Source organism: Anguilla rostrata, unplaced genomic scaffold (genome assembly GCF_018555375.3).
Source record: "Anguilla rostrata isolate EN2019 unplaced genomic scaffold, ASM1855537v3 scaf1185, whole genome shotgun sequence".
Lineage (NCBI taxonomy): Eukaryota > Metazoa > Chordata > Actinopteri > Anguilliformes > Anguillidae > Anguilla > Anguilla rostrata.
This window is the reverse complement of record NW_026986510.1, coordinates 1-20,369: the sequence shown is the minus strand read 5'-3', so window position 1 is coordinate 20,369 and position 20,369 is coordinate 1. Positions and strand designations below refer to the sequence as shown.

General features: G+C 41.6%; 2 long non-coding RNA genes across 9 annotated transcripts; both read left to right on the top strand.

The window, feature by feature from the left end:
- The first annotated feature begins 384 nt into the window (after positions 1-384).
- LOC135247271 (uncharacterized) lies at positions 385-10,729 on the top strand. 8 transcript variants are annotated; one of them, XR_010328179.1, is made up of 6 exons: positions 417-458; positions 1,305-1,338; positions 5,502-5,656; positions 6,545-6,732; positions 9,432-9,501; positions 9,622-10,729. It is a non-coding gene; the product is annotated as an uncharacterized LOC135247271 (long non-coding RNA). The 8 variants fall into 8 exon arrangements; XR_010328178.1 differs by lacking the exon at positions 1,305-1,338 and having other exon boundaries at positions 385-458; XR_010328180.1 differs by lacking the exon at positions 5,502-5,656 and having other exon boundaries at positions 430-458.
- Positions 10,730-14,524: 3,795 nt separating this feature from the next.
- On the top strand, positions 14,525-16,904 carry LOC135247272 (uncharacterized). Its single transcript, XR_010328182.1, has 3 exons — positions 14,525-15,090; positions 15,548-15,608; positions 16,068-16,904. It is a non-coding gene; the product is annotated as an uncharacterized LOC135247272 (long non-coding RNA).
- The last annotated feature ends 3,465 nt before the right edge of the window (positions 16,905-20,369 follow it).

Genomic DNA, 20,369 nt, shown 5'->3' with positions numbered 1-20,369 from the left:
CTGGAAAAGGGATTTTTACATTAATTTTTTTATAGATGTTGGAAAAGAAAGGAGTAAAAGCAAGGTGTGGAGTTATTTTGATTTCACACACTTAAATATAGTGTTAATATGTATATTTAATTTAATATCATCTTTTACTTTTTTATCTAAAAGTTTTGTGTGTTTATTTTAATTTTTTTTGTTTGCTTATAAGTTAAATGTTCTTAAATATAGAAACTTTAATAAAATATAAGTTTTTCAAATTGGTTTGAAAATGTTGCACTTTTTGACAAAATATCGGTCAAAACATCGGTAATCGGTGGGCTAGGACTCCCCAAAATCGGGATTGGCACCGGACCCAAAAATCTGGCATCGGTCGGGCTCTATTATGTACTGTTGGCCATGCTCCCTTCACAACAGGTGAAAAGAAAACAATTGCATCATACAAAGACAGCGTGCAGCACAGCATGCAGCATAACGTAAGTACATCAAAACTGTCAATGGGAATTAAATTTGATTTGATTCCAAATTTATCAAATTAACCCACTTCCATGTGTGCCAACTTGGTCTGCCTCCTTGTCTGGGCCATGACTTATTTGAGGGTATCGTCGCATATGACTTCGCTCTATACCTAAGTCATTTTGTCACAAATCAGAAATTCTTCACGTATAGAGAACTGAATGGACAGCTTAATCACTTCAGGTACCTCGGCGATGACGCCAGCAATAAGCCATGCAAAATGAATCCAGGAAGTGAGAAATTGAGTGGACATGCTGTCCAGAATTGGTGTTTCCTTAGACTTCTGCCTCTCTTGATTGGGGACAAAATTTAAAATCCAGTTGAAAATGAAGTTTGGCAATTTGTGTTGCTGCTAAGGCAAAAGTTGAAATTGTTTGTGCTCCTGCCATTGCAACTAGTCAGATGGCCTACTTGAAAGTCCTTATTGAGGAGTATTTGCCGAGTCGACAGTATTGTTTTCCTAATCACCCACTTAAGCCGAAACATCATGTAAAAATAGCAACGTTTTAAAAGAGTCCTGTAGCTTTAAGAAAAGGGAGGCTCCCTACCTAACTGTTAGGAGGACTTGTTTTGCGTCTCTAATTAGTTTTATTGGCTGTAACAGGCAGTAATGTCTTAAGATCATTCTGGAAAATAGTTAGCCCCGCCCACTCCCAGGGACTTGGTTGAGACTGTTTGTCGCACAGCAAGAGGGGAGAACGGGAGAAAGAAAAAGACGATTAGAAGTAACAAATCATAATCGTTAATTTAAGCAGTAAACCTAAAGAGTAGCTCCGTAAATGACCCACGGACCAAATATTTTCCAGATCGCACACTTCAATCTCTTTCCTTGGGATCTTGGTAAGTTAAATGTTAAATTTGCTAAAGTATCGTAACTGTAGCAGCAACACGTGTGCTATTGACTCTGTGTTTCCTTGAAAATAGCATTAGCACACGTGGCGTTAATATTTTTCAGTTTGCACACTTCAGTTTCTTCCTTTGGGATTTCAGCGAGTTTAAATTTGAAATTTAGCTAAAATATCGCCATTGTAGCAGCAACACGTGTGTTATTAACTCCGTGTTTCCTTGAAAATAGCATTAGCCACACGTGGTATGTATAGCTATTGAGTTTCTCTCATATAAAGTTGAATGTTGCTATTTGAAAGCGTGAATCGCACTGTTATTGTATCATACGGTATGAATGTGCTATGTAACATGTGTATGAATGTGCCATGTAATAACCTTGTGTTAATTTTAAGTAGGCTATAGCTCATTCAAGGTGGCTATTAGTTGAGCCTATGCACTTAAATGAAGTTAGCTAATGCAGTACTGTTAGAAACCATGCACTAGCGCTTAGCAAGTGCGCTACATTTGGGTATATGATGTAGCCATATCTTCTATTGTGCATGACAGTGCAAGAGGGTTAGTTCACATGCATTTAAATGATTTTACAATCAACTAATGATTTACTTGATTGTTAAAGGTTTATTGCCATGTATTTATATTGAGTTCATGGTTTAAAAAATTATTTGCTATAGTTACATCAGAATCAGAATCAGAATCAGAATCGGGTTTATTGCCAAGTAGGTTTACACATACAAGGAATTTGTTTTGGTCAGGTGGTGCGTAACAGTGAACATAAAATAAGATAAATAGAGTAAGATGAACAATAGTGCAGTAAAAACATAACAGACATAACATAACATAACATAACATAACATAAACATAGTGCAAAACAATAACAATAGTGCAAGGGGATAAAGTGGTTTTAAGTACAGGTGCTGTCTGTTGGTGTCCGTGGGGGTCAGGATAACAGTACAGTGACAGTGGCATCAGTGGGGGTCCCGGCCTTGTTGATAAGGCCAGCTGCAGTCGGGAAAAACTGTTCTTATGACGTGAGGTTTTGGTTCTGATGGACGAGCCTCCTGCCGGAGGGGAGTGTTTGCAAGAGTTTGTGTCCAGGGTGGGAGGGGTCGGCCACAATCTTTCCTGCCCGCCTCAGGGCCCTGGAGGTGTGCAGGTCCTGGAGGGATGGCAGATTGCAGCCAATCACCCTCTCAGTGGCGCGAATGATACCTGCAGTCTGCCCTTGTCCTTGGCAGTGGCAGCAGCGTACCAGATGGTGATGGAGGAGGTGAGGATGGACTCAATGATGGCAGTGTAGAAGTGCACCATCATTGTCATTGGCAGGTTGAACTTCTTCAGCTGCCGCAGGAAGTACATCCTCTGCTGAGCCTTCTTGGTGAGGGAGGTGATGTTCAGCTCCCACTTGAGGTCCTGGGTGATGATGGTGCCCAGGAAGCAGAAGGACTCCACAGTGTCGACTGGGGAGTCATGCAGGGTGATGGGGGCGGGTGGGGCTGCGTCCTTCTGAAGTCCACTACCATCTCTACTGTCTTTAGGGCGTTGAGCTCCAGGTTGTTATGGCTGCACCAGGACACCAGATGTTCAATCTCTCTCCTGTAGGCAGACTCATCCCCACCAGAGATGAGTCCAATGAGAGTGGTGTCGTCTGCAAACTTCAGGAGCTTGACTGACTGATGACTGGGGGTGCAGCTATTGGTATACAGGGAGAAGAGTAGAGGAGAAAGGACGCAGCCTTGAGGGGAGCCGGTGCTGATGGTCCGGGAGTCGGAGACGTGTTTCCCAGCTTCACGTGCTGCTTCCTGTCAGACAGGAAGTCGGTGATCCACCTGCAGGTGCAGTCAGGCACGTGCAGCTGGGAGAGCTTGTCCTGTAGTAGAGCCGGGATGATGGTATTGAAGGCGGAGCTGAAGTCCACAAACAGGATCCTGACATAGGTTCCTGCAGTGTCCAGGTGCTGGAGGATGAAGTGGAGGGCCATGTTTACAGCATCGTCCACAGACCTGTTGGCTCTGTATGCGAACTGCAGGGGGTCCAGGAGTGGGTCCGTGATGGTTTTGAGGTGGGACAGTACAAGGCGCTCAAAAGACTTCATTACCACAGAGGTCAGGGCGACGGGTCTGTAGTCATTGAGTCCTGCGGTCCTTGTTTTTTGTGGACGGGGATAATGGTAGAGGTCTTGAAGCAGGCTGGTACGTGGCATGTCTCCAGTGAGGTGTTAAAATGTCTGTGAACACCGGAGACAGCTGATAGGCACAGTGCTTCAGGGTGGAGGGAGAGACAGAGTCTGGTCCAGCTGCTTTGCGGGGTTCTGTCTCTTGAATAGTCTGTTAACGCCCCTTCCAGGAGGGAGAGAGTCGTCATTGTGATAGGGAGGGGAGGGGCCTCTGAGGTAGGTGATTGTAGAGAGGCCCGGGCTCCTGCTGAGATGGGGGAGGAGGAGCTGGTGGTCTGGAGCTGGTGAATGGGTTCACGGGGATGGTGTCAGGACTGTCCCATTGTCTTTCAAATCGGCAGTAAAACTCATTCAGGTCGTTGGCCAGGCGCAAGTCATTAGTGGAGTGGGGGCTTGTTTGTAGTTGGTGATCTGTCTGAGGCCCTTCCAGACAGAGGCCGAGTTGTTTTCTGAGAACTGCTGTTGGAGTTTCTCAGAGTACAGTCGCTTAGCATCTCTCACCGCCTTGCTAAACCTGTATTTAGACTCTTAAACCGGTCCTTGTCCCCACTCCTAAATGCTTCCTCCTTTGCCAGCCTTAGCTGTCTGAGTTTAGCTGTAAACCAGGGTTTATCGTTGTTGTAGATAACCCTGGTGCGTGATGGTACACAGCTGTCCTCACAGAAGCTGATGTATGATGTCACAACCTCTGTGTACTCATCCAGACTGATGGTAGCAGTCCTGAAAACATCCCAGTCAGTGCAGTCCAAGCACGTGCGAAGATCCTCCATAGCTTCACTGGTCCACTTCTTAGATGTCCTCACAACAGGTTTGCAGAGTTTTAATTTCTGCCTGTATGCACGAATCAGGTGGACTATGATGTGGTCAGAGTGTCCCAGTGCAGCGGGGACGGCGTGATAGGCACGGTTGATTGTACTGTAGCAGTGATCTAAAGTGTTCTCTCTGGTCGGGCATTTAATCAACTGGTGGTATTTAGGCAGTTCGTGGCTGAGATTCCTTTGTTAAAGTCGCCGAGGACGATAACGAAAGAGTCCGGGTTTGTCCGCTCCACACACAGTATCTGGTCGGCGAGCGTACGCTGTGCCTCCTGCACGAGGGCTTGCGTGGAATGTAAACACCGACCAGAATGAATGAAGCGAACTCGCGGGGAGTAGAAGGGTTTGCAGTTGATGAAAAAAGTTTCCAGAACAGGAGAACAGTGCTGCATAATCACTGTAACATTTTACACCAGCCACTGTTTGTATAAAAACAAATACCTCCACCTTTCATTTTGCCGAGCGCTCTGTGTCGCGATCCGCTCTGAATAGCTGAAAGCCTGCCAGCTGCAGCGCAGAGTCCGGTATCGATCCACACAGCCAAGTTTCCGTGAAGCACAAAACGGAAGATGTTGAAAAGTCTCTGTTTTTATCCACCAGTAGCTGGAGTTCGCCAGTTTATTGCACAGCGATCGCACGTTAGATAGAAATATTCCCGTAACGGAGTGCGAGACCGCGTCTGCGGAGACGCACGAGCGCACCGGCACGCTTCCTCCTCCGGCGTTCACTGCGTGAACAAGGGTGAGCGACTTTGACAAAAGTGACCAGTAATTCCGCAGATGTGATGAGAATGTTCGAAATAAACCACAGGAGTTGTTACCCTGATATTCATGAGCTCTTCCCTGGTGAAAGAGTTCCGATGCTATCGCAAAACACTGAATTTACAAACAAAACAAGGCAAAACAATGCGCACCAACACACCGAGGCAGCCATCCGCGGCGCCATCTTGATCGACTATATGGAAAATACCTTGCTCATAATTCATGATTAATGGTTAAAGAGTGATAGAATATTTGATAAAATGAAACTGTACAGTTGAACATTTATAAAGTGTACTATTTGGTTTATTAGTAACACTTTTACACTTTTGAGGTTACAATGATGCCTTAAAGAAAAAAACTAAGATTGAGAAAAGTATTCAGTTGTTATAATAGCCTGTTGTCATACAGGCTGGGTTTTTTGGATACCTGAGAAGAAACCTGTGAACCTAGGATTCTCTCCCTGACGAGGGAGATGGCGAGCCGACCAGCTTGATCAACTTGATTCATCTTCATCCATTGAGGAAGAACCCCTGATACCCCTTGTTTCTCCCAACCCCACTCTGGTGGTAGGATTGTGATGAGAAATTACACAATTTTATTTGATACTTTATTTTTTGTAAAAAGGGTACACCCAACCAACAATACTGACTTGAAACTAACTAAATTGAACTTGACCAATTGAACTGAACCAGACTGAACAGAAGACATTCAGAACTGAATGGACAGTGAATACAGTTACAACACTCAGGACATTGATATGAAGACAAATGAATGTGTTTGAATGTGATAAGCTTTACATATTGTCGTTACGTTTTCTTTAATACAGTTCTAACCATTTTGCACTTACTTTCTGGCTCCGGTTGTTCATTGTGTCCATCCCTTCATTCATAACCTCTCCTTACGAACCTAGCTTTAACCTGAAAATATTTACCTACTGCTAAGTGACCCTTTAGGTGGGTTACAGTCATCATATACGTGACTATCCTGAACTGATACTTTGCTTTGGGCCTCTTATTCGCTCTTGGACCCTTAGGTTTGAGAGTAAACACACTTTTAAACAGTGTGTTCGCAAATTACACAACTTCAAGAATTTGTGATCTGTTGATTATTTAGGCCTCCAGCTACGTAGCTCTGTGGCTGTACACAATGTCACCGTTAAAGGCACAAGCTACAAAAAGCCACGGTGTTGTCTTTGAGAAGAATGATGAGGGACTAGTCTTTGGCAAGATAGAACTGATTCTTGTTTGCAACAGTTGTGTTTACTTTGTCACAGAGAAATGCCAGTCTGATTTCCTTTTGATCAGGGATTTACTGCCTAAAGATGGGCTCAGAGAACCCCATTTCAAATTATTTCTGCCTCGAACATGCAAGCCTGCTTGACTATTACCCTTTGCCTGTGTACAACATGTTTGGTCTGTCTCTAATAGCCCTTCGCCACTCCTTTCCTTCAGAATGTCTGATATAAGTGAGAGCATCAAGGACGCAGTCATTTCTGTCCTGCCAAGTGTGCCAGAAGAAACGATCTTACACCAGGGAGTGGAAAGCAAAGATGACTTGCAGTACATAAGAGAACAGGAAATTGCAGAGGTTATTCGACCAATTCAGTGCAGAAAACTTTTAAATGCATGGAAATGAGCAGGTACTGTATATTTACTACTTCACTACCAAATTAAAGAGTGTATTAAAAGCTTATTGTTTTATCTAATTAATTATGGCATAATTTTAGTCAATATTCATAATGATAGATTTTTGTTTTCATTGCCAGATGCCATAAGTTGTGCTACCCCCTACTCCAGTCCCCAGAAGGCAGTTCATCACTGTCAAGCTCCTTGAGATCCAGTAGCCCTTCACCATCACATTCCATTCCATTCCATAACTTGGCGTCATTTTGATGTCAATACTTTTGAGTAACTTGGCATTTTTGTTGTAAACGTGTTTTATGAGATATCATTTCTTTTGCAAAGAGTTTTATTATGAGAGTGAGAAATGCGAAGTGACCCTGTAAGAAACGCTTGTGGATTATGGCTATCCTTGTGTGAATTTGTACAGTCTGATGAGCGTGTACTGTTTAGCAGTTTCGGTTTGCTATCTATGTAAAACAGTGGCTGTGACAAAGGGTGCGGTGGCGTATAAGTGTAAAACGTATCAGAGATGCATGTGAAATATGGCCAGTGTATGTACTCACGTCCATCCAACTGACAAAAGAATCAGCAAGCCCGTAGAATTATAACTCTCTAGGTCGCAACTTGTGTAGCCTTCTGTCCTGCTCCGTTGTCTGTTATTTCGTGGAGATGCACTTTTAGTGTTTGTAAGGTTTATAAGGCATTTTGATAGGCTTATCTGCAGGTAGGAATCCTCTTCGCTGTTTTGCTAAACTAGAACCGGAAAACATGATAGTGGAGAATAGGAGCAGACGCATATGTCCCAGCAGGTTTTGCATATGAGAAAATAACAACAGTGTGAGAGAAATTAGGGTGAAATTATTAAATTTCGGAGTTGAAACAATATGTTTTTAGCAGAATGGGCATGTAGGTGAAAGTTGACATGAAGTAAATGGAGTGACCATGAGCGAGCTTATATTCCTTATCAAACGGTATATATAACAGTCGTTATAAAGTGCCAGCTGTTAAAGTGGGGGGTTAAGTAACACGTGAAATCTATTGCACTGCTATGTTTTTTTCATGTTCAGTACTAGTACTGAATCATGTTTTTAAATGTAATATTTTAATGGGTAGTTGCAGAACGTACATACATAGTAATTGTTTGTATGTGGCTGGATAGAGAACAGGGCGAGGTAACATGATGTAGAAATGTGGCGTTTGCTGATAAGAAGGTTTTGTACAGTAGCCAAGTGAAGAAATGTAGTTAGTAGAAATGGCACAGCTGTGAACTGGTGTAACCTTTTGATAAAAGTATTACATTTGCCATCATGAAATGCATATGGGTGGCCATGAGTGAGTTTTGGTAAAGAAAATATAAGCGTAAGAGAACGTTAGTGTAAAAGAGGAAATTATCTGCCTGAGAACGAGGCGGGATTCAATCGTTCAACCGGAGGTTTACCAGTCTGTCACTTTGTTAGGGCAGCACCATGACATAGATATGCAATGCGTGAAATATCATTAGCAAACCTGTCCGTGGTTTTAAAGAAGAACACAGGCGAGTTAGCACAGAAGAGCTCCCGTTGAATCCATATGGCTTTGCAATATTGTAGCCGGTTAACAATTGAACGTGCAGATGGTACGTCATAATACAGTTTGGGAACGGCCGGTAGATATGGTGCAAAAGCAATAATTGAGAAGTAGTAGACAATTATTAGTGAGGGTAAAAGCAGGTTAAAGAAACACATTCCTAGCTGGGCTTGAACTTCCAACCCTGTGTTCCCAAACCTGTAACCTTACCCACTAGGCCACAGGCGGGCTAGCTGTTTGTACTCAAAATGTTTCAGAGTAAAAAGGTATGGGTATTTTGCGTGTGTATGCAAGTTTTTCATAGGGTCGTGTAGGTGAAGATTTGGCGGGTGTCTGTAAAATGTCCAATGGGAAGACATGTTATTAGTGGGATAGGCGGCAGGAAAAATAAGAATGAGAAGATGAAGAAGAAGAAGGAGAAAACGTAAAATCCCCTTAGTTTGGGGCTTTATTGTGTGGACATGTGAAGGTGTTTATGACATCTGTCTGTTGAAATGGGGTCAGAATGTACAGAATTTAATGTTTTTAATGGCTGAGTGTCTGTGGCTGTTGTGGTTATTTCTGTGGGGAACCCTGAAAAGTGCCAAACTCTCGGTGCTGTATAGGTATGGGGCATGCCTCCACCAAGGCGTAACTTGGTGGGATGGCATACCTACCATCCCAATACCTGTCAATTTTGTTTTCTTTTTGTGATGGTCATAATTTAGAAGCAGAAACAAATTTTGCTCAGAGGGGGTATACTCATTTGCAACATGGCTTTTTATAATGTTGGTTAAAAAACATGCTTTCCTGTTTAGCATTGCAGTATTGCAGTGTTGCTGAAACACTACATAATATCTTTTTATTTGTAAAGCGATAAAGCTGGATTTCCATTTTTCAGAGAGGGTGTACTCCTTCATGATGTGCACTGTAACATTGCTGTGTCCCAAGCATGGTGCCCTAAAATTGGGGGATTGTGTATAAAAAGGGCTGTAATTCATACACTGTTCACCTGATATGCATGTAAATACTTTTTTTATTACAAATCTCAAATTGTGGAGTACAGAGGCAAATCAATAAATGATGGGTCTTTGTCCCAAACATTATGGAGGGCACTGTATCCCTAATAATATTTAAATGCGTTTAATTTCATATTGTTTGTTCTCTGCAGGTTTCTGCCTCTGCTGCTGACGTTGAGAGGTCCTTAACTTTGCCTGACAGTCCTCGATTGATTGTTCTCGGTATGCATGTGTATGTTTAATTAAACTTTTCCTTGACCATGTGGCCACACCACAGGCCTTCCCTGTCCTCACTGCTATGCTATGTGTCAACCCCATCCCAACCTGTTCTCTCCCCTACAGAACTCGCCTCCGCAGGCGAGGACCCCGTGGCGACGGAACCTCTCCAAACTTCGCTATCCCTCACTGACCCCCTGTGACGACTTCACGGTCGCAGGAGGGCTATGGAACTGCCAGTCTGCTACGCGGAAGGCTGACTTCATTTCAGCCTACGCGTCCCTCTTCTCCCTACATTTCCTTGCCCTCACTGAGACCTGGATCACACCAGGCAACACTGCAACCCCTGCAGCCCTCTCCTCCTCCTTCTCCTTCTCTCACGCCTCCGCCCGTCTGGCCGTGGTGGGGGCACAGGTTTGCTGATCTCTCCCTCTTGGAAATTCTCTGTTCTCCCCCTTTCTCACCTCTCCATCTCTACCTTTGAATACCACTCTGTCTCAATCACCTATCCTGTTAACTTGTACATTGTTGTTATCTATCGCCCTCCAGGGCCCCTGGGAAGCTTCCTCGATGAGCTCAACACCCTGCTCAGCTCCTTCCCAGAGAATGGTGTAGAGGGGAGTCAAACTGGGACCCAGAAAAGGCTGGCATTTGAACGGGCCTGCAGGCTGGGACTCATCCTGTACTTCAAAGAACCCAGAGCCGTGTGATAAAACAATAAGTTACTTGGACTTCCTCGGGATAAGCAGGCCATTTGGCTCTCTGGAATGTTGCCATCTGGACACATCTAAGATAAGGGGAACTAGTCTCTTTGTCTATGGTTGTGGGGTATGTGTGTTCGGGCCATTAAGGGAAAAAAGATCATCAGGCCTCTGGACAAATGGTGGGGCAACTACGCTTGACAGTTCCACAGTGCCGTTATGTGGGCCCCTCTATCATTACACTTTTTATTTATTTTCTGGATCTGGACTCTAAACCATCTGTTTATCATATTTACAAACCCCGGAAAACCTTACAAACCATGCACGTGTTTTCATTATATTACTGTATTATGCCTTATGTAATAATAACATGGATTGCATGTAAAATGCTTCAACAAAAGGGTATTTTCATGACAACTGCACCATAATATTACATCCCCTGGACATGTTTGGCATATTCAGGAAAATTCCAGAAATTGAATGAAAAATGTTTCATACCCAATAAAATTTAATAAAACATATTTTAAATTGTATCCAATGCCACAGCGTTCGTTATAGAAGAACTGGTTAATTATTTCTGTGTCGGGAATTCAGATTTATGAGATCGCTATTCGCCCAACGAACTGCGGAAGCGCATTCCGGTGCCCACGCGATCTATCTGGAGGACGTGTACCGCTTATAACGTGTTTCCAATTACACCAAGTTCGTTTTAGATGTACTGGCTAATTATATCTGTCTCGGGAATTTGGATTCATGAGATCGCTAATAGCATTATACTCTGTATTTAAAACGGGTGAGGCACACAACTGCTGCCGATTACAGGTTAGTATTCTATCAATTATTTTGTTTAAATTGTATCCAGTGCCACAGCGTTCGTTATAGAAGAATTCGTGAATTATTTCTGTGTCGGGAATTCAGATTTATGAGATCGCTATTCGCCAACGAACTGCGGAAGCGCATTCCGGTGCCCACGCGATCTATCAGGAGGACGTGTACCGCTTGATAATTGTCTCCAATTACACCAAGTTCCTTTTAGATATACTGGTTAATTATATCTGTCTCGGGAATTTCGATTTATGAGGTCGCTAATAGCATTATAATCTGTATTTAAAACGGGTGACGCACACAACTGCTGCCGATTACAGGTTAGTATTCTATCAATTATTTTGTTTAAATTGTATCCATGCCACAGCGTTCATTATAGAAGAACTGGTTAATTATTTCTGTGTCGGGAATTCAGATTTATGAGATCGCTATTCGCCTAACGAACTGCGGAAGCGCATTCCGGTGCCCACGCGATCTATCTGGAGGACGTGTACCGCTTATAACGTGATTCCAATTACACCAAGTTCGTTTTAGATATACTGGCTAATTATATCTGTCTCGGGAATTTGAATTCATGAGATCGCTAATAGCATTATACTCTGTATTTAAAACGGGTGACGCACACAACTGCTGCCGATTACAGGTTAGTATTCTATCAATTATTTTGTTTAAATTGTATCCAGTGCCACAGCGTTCGTTATAGAAGAATTCGTGAATTATTTCTGTGTCGGGAATTCAGATTTATGAGATCGCTATTCGCCCAACGAACTGCGGAAGCGCATTCCGGTGCCCACGCGATCTATCTGGAGGACGTGTACCGCTTATAACGTGTTTCCAATTACACCAAGTTCGTTTTAGATGTACTGGCTAATTATATCTGTCTCGGGAATTTGGATTCATGAGATCGCTAATAGCATTATACTCTGTATTTAAAACGGGTGACGCACACAACTGCTGCCGATTACAGGTTAGTATTCTATCAATTATTTTGTTTAAATTGTATCCAGTGCCACAGCGTTCTTTATAGAAGAACTGGTTAATTATTTCTGTGTCGGGAATTCAGATTTATGAGATCGCTATTCGCCCAACGAACTGCGGAAGCGCATTCCGGTGCCCACGCGATCTATCTGGAGGACGTGTACCGCTTATAACGTGTTTCCAATTACACCAAGTTCGTTTTAGATATACTGGCTAATTATATCTGTCTCGGGAATTTGAAATTATGAGATCGCTAATAGCATTATACTCTGTATTTAAAACGGGTGACGCACACAACTGCTGCCGATTACAGGTTAGTATTCTATCAATTATTTTGTTTAAATTGTATCCAGTGCCACAGCGTTCGTTATAGAAGAATTGGTGAATTATTTCTGTGTCGGGAATTCAGATTTATGAGATCGCTATTCGCCTAACGAACTGCAGAAGCGCATTCCGGTGCCCACGCGATCTATCTGGAGGACGTGTACCGCTTATAACGTGTTTCCAATTACACCAAGTTCGTTTTAGATATACTGGCTAATTATATCTGTCTCGGGAATTTGAATTTATGAGATCGCTAATAGCATTATACTCTGTATTTAAAACGGGTGACGCACACAACTGCTGCCGATTACAGGTTAGTATTCTATCAATTATTTTGTTTAAATTGTATCCAGTGCCACAGCGTTCGTTATAGAAGAATTCGTGAATTATTTCTGTGTCGGGAATTCAGATTATGAGATCGCTATTCGCCTAACGAACTGCGGAAGCGCATTCCGGTGCCCACGCGATCTATCAGGAGGACGTGTACCGCTTGTAAATTGTCTCCAATTACACCAAGTTCGTTTTAGATATACTGGCTAATTATATCTGTCTCGGGAATTTGAATTTATGAGATCGCTAATAGCATTATACTCTGTATTTAAAACGGGTGACGCACACAACTGCTGCCGATTACAGGTTAGTATTCTATCAATTATTTTGTTTAAATTGTATCCAGTGCCACAGCGTTCGTTATAGAAGAATTCGTGAATTATTTCTGTGTCGGGAATTCAGATTTATGAGATCGCTATTTGCCTAACGAACTGCGGAAGCGCATTCCGGTGCCCACGCAGGTGCTTCTTCGTTAACTGTGGAGCCCAATCGCCTCTTTTATTTGCCCCAGGCATTTAAAAGGCCTCATTATTCATTAAGCTAGCTGCATTCAAAATCCGTTTTAGAAAGACGCTATGTTTTAAAAGGGTGACAGTGCTAGGCAGATGAATTTGTGCTAAGTCTGAAAATGCAGGCATCCCATTTCGTGGTGATTTCATTATGGCGTGTGCTATTTACAGCTGCTCTAGACGACCATAAAATAATCCTCCTCTTAAGTTTTTCGGTATCCGAGTCATTTTTACTATTTCCTTTAGCCTACTTAACCAAATAATTACTTGGCAGAAAGCGTAATCAGCTTGCTATATTTGGTAGTCCAGTAGTAGCCTGTGCTAAAACAGTTCGCAACTTCGGCTACCAAGCCATTTGACTAGCTAGCTAACCTTAACCGGCAAACATTCAATCTGTCAAACGTGTTTGGCGGCTTGTCAGTCGTGTACATTCCGTAAATGTCTACCTGGGCCATGCTTCACGCATGTGACAAAGCTACTATAATCCCGATTTTGGGATAAACACTTTTCAGTTTCACGAAGCGAATTAAGAGTTTCAAGGTTCATTTGCTGAATATACAACACACATGAACACACACAGAATTTAACGAAATTAACCATCTTGGCATTTAAAAGGAACATGTTTTTAGCATTTAAGAGACCGACAAGCTAGGCATTTAAGACAGTGGTTCTCAGAATCGGTTCTGGGGGCTCCTTGCGTATATTGGCTTTTCTCCATTGGTTTTGATGATTTACAAGAAAAAAATAATAGCCTAATAATAATTAGAAATTCAACGTAGGCTACATTATTTTTCTTCATGCACCAGGTGGAAAACTTGCCGTACAAAGTGCGTTGTCATATTTACACGCCTGCAGATCAGTTATTAAAATACTTGGTAGATTTGTTCATCACCGCTGAGTGTTAATTTTTGTTCGGTAGAAAGTGATTTGCGAACGATCGGTCACCTAGCGTCACCCAGCAAGTGAACACCACAAACGGCGATGGAGTAGCTAGTAGTAGCAGGCTCATTATCTGACTGGCGAAAACCTACGACGATAACTTGCTCGGTTAACAGATCTACCAGACAGTTATACGAAAATTTGCCTAGTCAAATCACCAGTAGCCTACACATCTCCGATTGATTGACCATCAGTGTAGTCAATGTTCTTCCCCTGTGGTTCATATTGCTAACGCGTGAGCTAACCACGGACAGCCTACCTAGCTCACTGGCAAGCTGATATGCTAGCTAAGCATATTCGTTTTGCTGAGAAACATAAATTGAAGATAACTGAACATAGCCTAATTGTATTTTTAATGTCATACATAACGTGATTACATGACACAGTACAGTCACGGATGGAAACTAAACTCCGTAAACATCTGATAATATATTTTAAAACATAACGGCAGACAGTCAGCTAGCCTCGTTCAGGTTGAGGGGCTTTTCCGCACCGGACTGTCAATCAAATTGTAAAAATCACAAGACCGCTTAACTCTATGGTTTTGGCTCCAAATCGAGAAAATGGCCGCGCCCGCCATTGAGCTTCAAAACGTGTTTTAGAGACCCACGGAGAGTCAATGGGTGACGTCACAGTAGCTGTGTCCATATTTTTTACAGTCTCTGATCTTAACCCAATCTCTCCTGGTCAACACACTTTCCCCTTACGTCACATCCTTACTAGGGTAGTCTTCCAACTACTCTCGGGAAAGTAATACAGTGCCTCCTAGTGGTCAGAATACACTCAACCTGTAACATCTATTATTGAACACAACAAATTGCATGGTATGAAACGGGAATGAACTATTTTTTCTTGATAAAATCATTGTTTTCATAGAACTTACGACCAGAGATGTTTGCTTAACAACGGTGCGACTAGAACTACAAACCAGAGTGTCTGCATAAGGACGGTCCAATTAGAACTACGAAGCAGAGTTTTGCTTGACAACGGTAAGATAATATGCCCAAACGCCCGCAGAAGAACATTTTTCACGTCCAGCTGATTAAATCTATAAAAATCAATAAATATAAAAGCAAACTCATTGTCATTGTTGGTACACGGCATGAAATTGATGTGAAATTACAGGGAAATTCCTACAGTAATCTGCTGTTTTATTGATATACGGCACATTGCTTAAGACAGAACAGCATTGTGGGCGTTTTGCTCTTAACTGCATAACACCGTTTGAATTTTCAGTAATTAACTGGAAATTGCTATGGATATTGGGAAGCCGTTGGTTAGTAGTGGCGACAGAGAATTTGCTAACAAAGCAATGCCAAGTTTCGAGTGTCACACCTAATAGGCTACGCGAATTTAAAAGTAATTATATCACAATTTGTTCGTTTTTGATTTCCAACAGAATACGTTGATCTGTATTTCACATAAATTTTCTTGTTCTTTTCCAAGGCAACCCTGTACTTTGAGTATTTTTTGTTGCAGCTGGCTAGAGTGTCGCCGGATTGTGCAGGTAGGCTACGTGCGTTTCGAATTCATCAAACTAGTTAGTATCATAACGGCCAATCATTCGCCAGCGATAGCTTAGTATGAAAGCATGTTTACATGTCAGTATTGTGGTCACCAATGCTTAACGAAGTATGCGTTTGTTAGGCATATGAAAGTACATGCGAGTCTTCCAACCGCGTTGTTTAAATGCGCCTTTTTTGATTGCTCCCGTTCGTTCAGAAACATGACGCAGTTGGAATGTCATGTATATCGAGAGCATAAAGATAAGAGGAGAGCACAGGTAACTGCAATCGAGTGTGTATCTTGTCATGTAGAATTTGCAATGTTAGATGCAATGATTTATCCAGTTTAAACTCTCATTTGAAATCTCATATCGGAGAGGGCAGGGCCGTTTCTTGTCCATTTCGTCAGTGTGGGAGAACGTTTTCAGTCGTCTCTTCCTTTATTTCTAATTTTTCCACAGTACACAAGTCTTGTACAGTATCCAGTCTTCTGGGCCATGTAACAGTAGGAACAGAGACGAGACTAACGGCAACCAATGAACAAGTTGAGGATGTTTCAGTGTTGGAGGGGGATTTGACTGACGACGTAACGTAAGTGATGATAACGAGGGAGACCAAGCAGCGGTGCTGCCAGAGAGAGCAGATGAATCCCTTTTCTTGAACAATTTGGCTTTCTTTTATTTAAAGTTGCAGGCAAAACTTTTACTGCCAGCATCAGTCATACAGTCTATTATTGAGGATTTTCAAGCAGTGCATGATATCAGTCAGTCTCATTTACTTCATAAGTTGGACGAAAAGCTGGTATCATTGGATATCTCTGACCGTGAGAGAGAGAGGTTCTTAAATCCGAGGATTTGTTTCGGGCATGCAACACTGGTACCTTGAAAACTGATCAAAGACAAAAAACGGTTTTTAAAAATCAGTTTAGATACATTGAGCCAGTCCCACCTTATCTTGGAAAGAATGATATGGGATCACAGAGTGGCTTTAGTGAAAACTTCAGTAAAGGCACCCATTTCTGCAGATTATGTACTAGAGCCCGACCGATATATCTATAATATATTAATATATATTATATAATAAACAAAAAAAAAACGATGATTATTTATCTGTACTTGTCTGCTTGAACGTTGTAATTGCTATTTACTACAATTATCCAGTAGAGGGAGCTCTAATACAAGTGTGAACTGCAGCAGCTGACGCGCTACTTCTCTAATAAGACGTTTGTTACTCGTGCCTCATCCAATATTCTCCACTGCAAGACTTGTCTGCACAGATTCGGTTGCGGCAATAAAGGTATGTAGATTTAGTGAAAGTTTTTAATTAAATGCGTTTATACGACCACTATGTTTATCAATCCTCATTATCAAACGAGCGAGCTAGCTAACATATTTGGTTCACTTTAGCAAGCTAGCAAGCCTTTATGAACTGGAAGTGAGCACATAAGCAGCGTAGGATCTACATTTCCAGAGGACATCGCTGTATTCTCAAATAAATAACCAGCCAAAATAAAATGGTGATTGAATGTGTCACACATTTGTTTTTGTTTTTTGTTGTTTTTTATCTGAGATAATGATATTAGCTACTATATGATGTTTTGTAAATAGCCAAGGCGTGATTGCAAGCGAGTGTCATCTTGTCACGCGTCATCGTAGCAAGCTAACCAGACAGTAAAAAAGCAGATAAAACACTTCGAACATGAATCATTTTAAGCCATGTTATCTAGCTTTGTCGTGATAACATGAGAGAAGGATTGCTGTTGGAGAACTGAATCAACCAATAGTTAGCGCGGGTAACCTGCACGAAAGCTCATACATATAAGAAAATACAATAAGAAAATATAATTAATTTAACTTACTGAGAAAATATAATAAGAAATAACGAGGCTGTGTCATAGCTAATGCGTTATTGCGAGCGAGTGTGTCATCTAGTCACGCGTCAGAGCGCATTGTAGTTATTTTCACCGTCTAATTCTTATGGACAGGGAAGCTCGTTTGATAGTCTTAGTAGGAATAAAATAAGAAAATATAATTAATGTACTGAGAATAGATACTAAGAAATAATAATAACAAATTAATAATAACAACAATAATAATAATAATAATCATAAAAATATATGTTTGAAACTGGAAAAGGGATTTTTTACATTAATTTTTTTAAAGATGTTGGAAAAGAAAGGAGTAAAAGCAAGGTGTGGAGTTATTTTGATTTCACACACTTAAATATAGTGTTAATATGTATATTTAATTTAATATCATCTTTTACTTTTTTATCTAAAAGTTTTGTGTTTATTTTAATTTTTTTTGTTTGCTTATAAGTTAAATGTTCTTAAATATAGAAACTTTAATAAAATATAAGTTTTTCTAATTGATTTGAAAATGTTGCACTTTTGACCAAATATCGGTCAAAACATCGGTAATCCGTGGGCTAGGACTCTCCAAAATCGGGATTGGCACCGGACCCAAAAATCTGGCATCGGTCGGGCTCTATTATGTACTGTTGGCCATGCTCAAGTTTTGACATCTCCCTTCACAACAGGTGAAAAGAAAACAATTGCATCATACAAAGACAGCATGCAGCAGAGCATGCAGCATAACGTAAGTACATCAAAAACTGTCACTGGGAATTAAATTTGATTTGATTCCAAATTTATCAAATTAACCCACTTCCATGTGTGCCAACTTGGTCTGCCTCCTTGTCTGGGCCATGACTTATTTGAGGGTATCGTCGCATATGACTTCGCTCTATACCGAAGTCATTTTGTCACAAATCAGAAATTCTTCACGTATAGAGAACTGAATGGACAGCTTAATCACTTCAGGTACCTCGGCGATGACGCCAGCAATAAGCCATGCGAAATGAATCCAGGAAGTGAGAAATTGAGTGGACATGCTGTCCAGAATTGGTGTTTCCTTAGACTTCTGCCTCTCTTGATTGGGGACAAAATTTAAAATCCAGTTGAAAATGAAGTTTGGCAATTTGTGTTGCTGCTAAGGCAAAAAGTTGAAATTGTTTGTGCTCCTGCCATTGCAACTAGTCAGATGGCCTACTTGAAAGTCCTTATTGAGGAGTATTTGCCGAGTCGACAGTATTGTTTTCCTAATCACCCACTTAAGCCGAAACATCATGTAACCCGTTAGAAAAATAGCAACGTTTTAAAAGAGTCCTGTAGCTTTAAGAAAAGGGAGGCTCCCTACCTAACTGTTAGGAGGACTTGTTTTGCGTCTCTAAAGCCGCGTTTCCACCAAAATTACCCGGAACTTTCAGTCCCAGGAACTACTTTACCAGGAACTAAAAGGTTCCTTCAGCCAATGGTTGTCTGCGTTTCCACCGGGGTCTAAAGTACCGCGAAGATTAGGCAAATTAGCCCACTGACGTTGTCGTCGGTCCATCTGTCATATGATTTCTTCTGTAACACCATACTACCACCGAATATTTTCTAATAACCGGGACAGCCCGGAGGGGTTTATTCCACTTATATACAACTGGTTACCAACAATGACTATATATGGTTACTTTTGTATTTATTGATTTTCATATATCCTCTCAAACACATTCATTAACAGCAGAAAACATGCACACGTTGTAAACAATTTGCTGTTTTATTACTTTCTCGTCGTCAATTCCATATAGGCTAATCGCAAAATGACAAGAATAGAACGAAAACTCAGACTTGCGTGAAAATGTAAATTAGTAGTGGTACAGCCACCGTTTGCTTTCCTTCGAAGTTACTGCTAGCCGAGCAGCGAAGTGTGCCCTCCAGATGCGAACCATGCACCATAAATTAGTCCATAGTCTTCCTGGTCTTTTCGTGGAATTGAAAAATGGCAGTAAAATTGAGTAAAATTACAGCAGTCTGAAAAAGCTAAAGGGAAGATTACTAGAATTAACCTGTTATTTTACCCGGATAAAAAGTGCGGAAGGTGATTTCCAGTTTGCTTGTACTGTATCACTAATGTTAATTATGCAGAACTACCGCATACCTCACATAACTGTATCAAACGTTTTGAGTCAATTACAACGGGCTAACAAAGAAAATCCGGAAGAAAATATTCAGCAACCGAATTAATCCGTTTGAATGTTTTGGTAGCCTACGTAATATGCTGTCCCAGAACGAATGCTTAGCATTTTATAAAACGAATACTAAAGCAAGAAAAGAACAGAAGAGCACACGTTATAATTCCAAGACGTTGACAGGCTATAACAAAAAGTAGGCTACTGCGCCGCATAACATACAAGTTTGATTTGAAGTTATTATGAAAATAAATTGGTTTGCCGCTGCATATTTTCAAACATGGCGGGTAATGGCGGAAAATAAATACAACACAAATGCTACGAGTACTCGACCAATCAGAAATGTTCAGCGCTGCAAGCTCCACCCAAAAGGTTCCTGTACTTTCGGAAAGTACTACCCCCCGAGCAGGAACGTTTTGGGGGGTAAAACAAAGCCCCCAGAACTAAATTTAGACCCTAGTTCCTGCGGTGGAAACGCACTGAGTTCCTCAAAAGGTTCCTAGTTCCGGGGTATAGTTCCTGCGGTGGAAACGCGGCTTAATTAGTTTTATTGGCTGTAACAGGCAGTAATGTCTTAAGATCATTCTGGAAAATAGTTAGCCCCGCCCACTCCCAGGGACTTGGTTGAGACTGTTTGTCGCACAGGAAGAGGGGAGAACGGGAGAAAGAAAAAGACGATTAGAAGTAACAAATCATAATCGTTAATTTAAGCAGTAAACCTAAAGAGTAGCTCCGTAAATGACCCACGG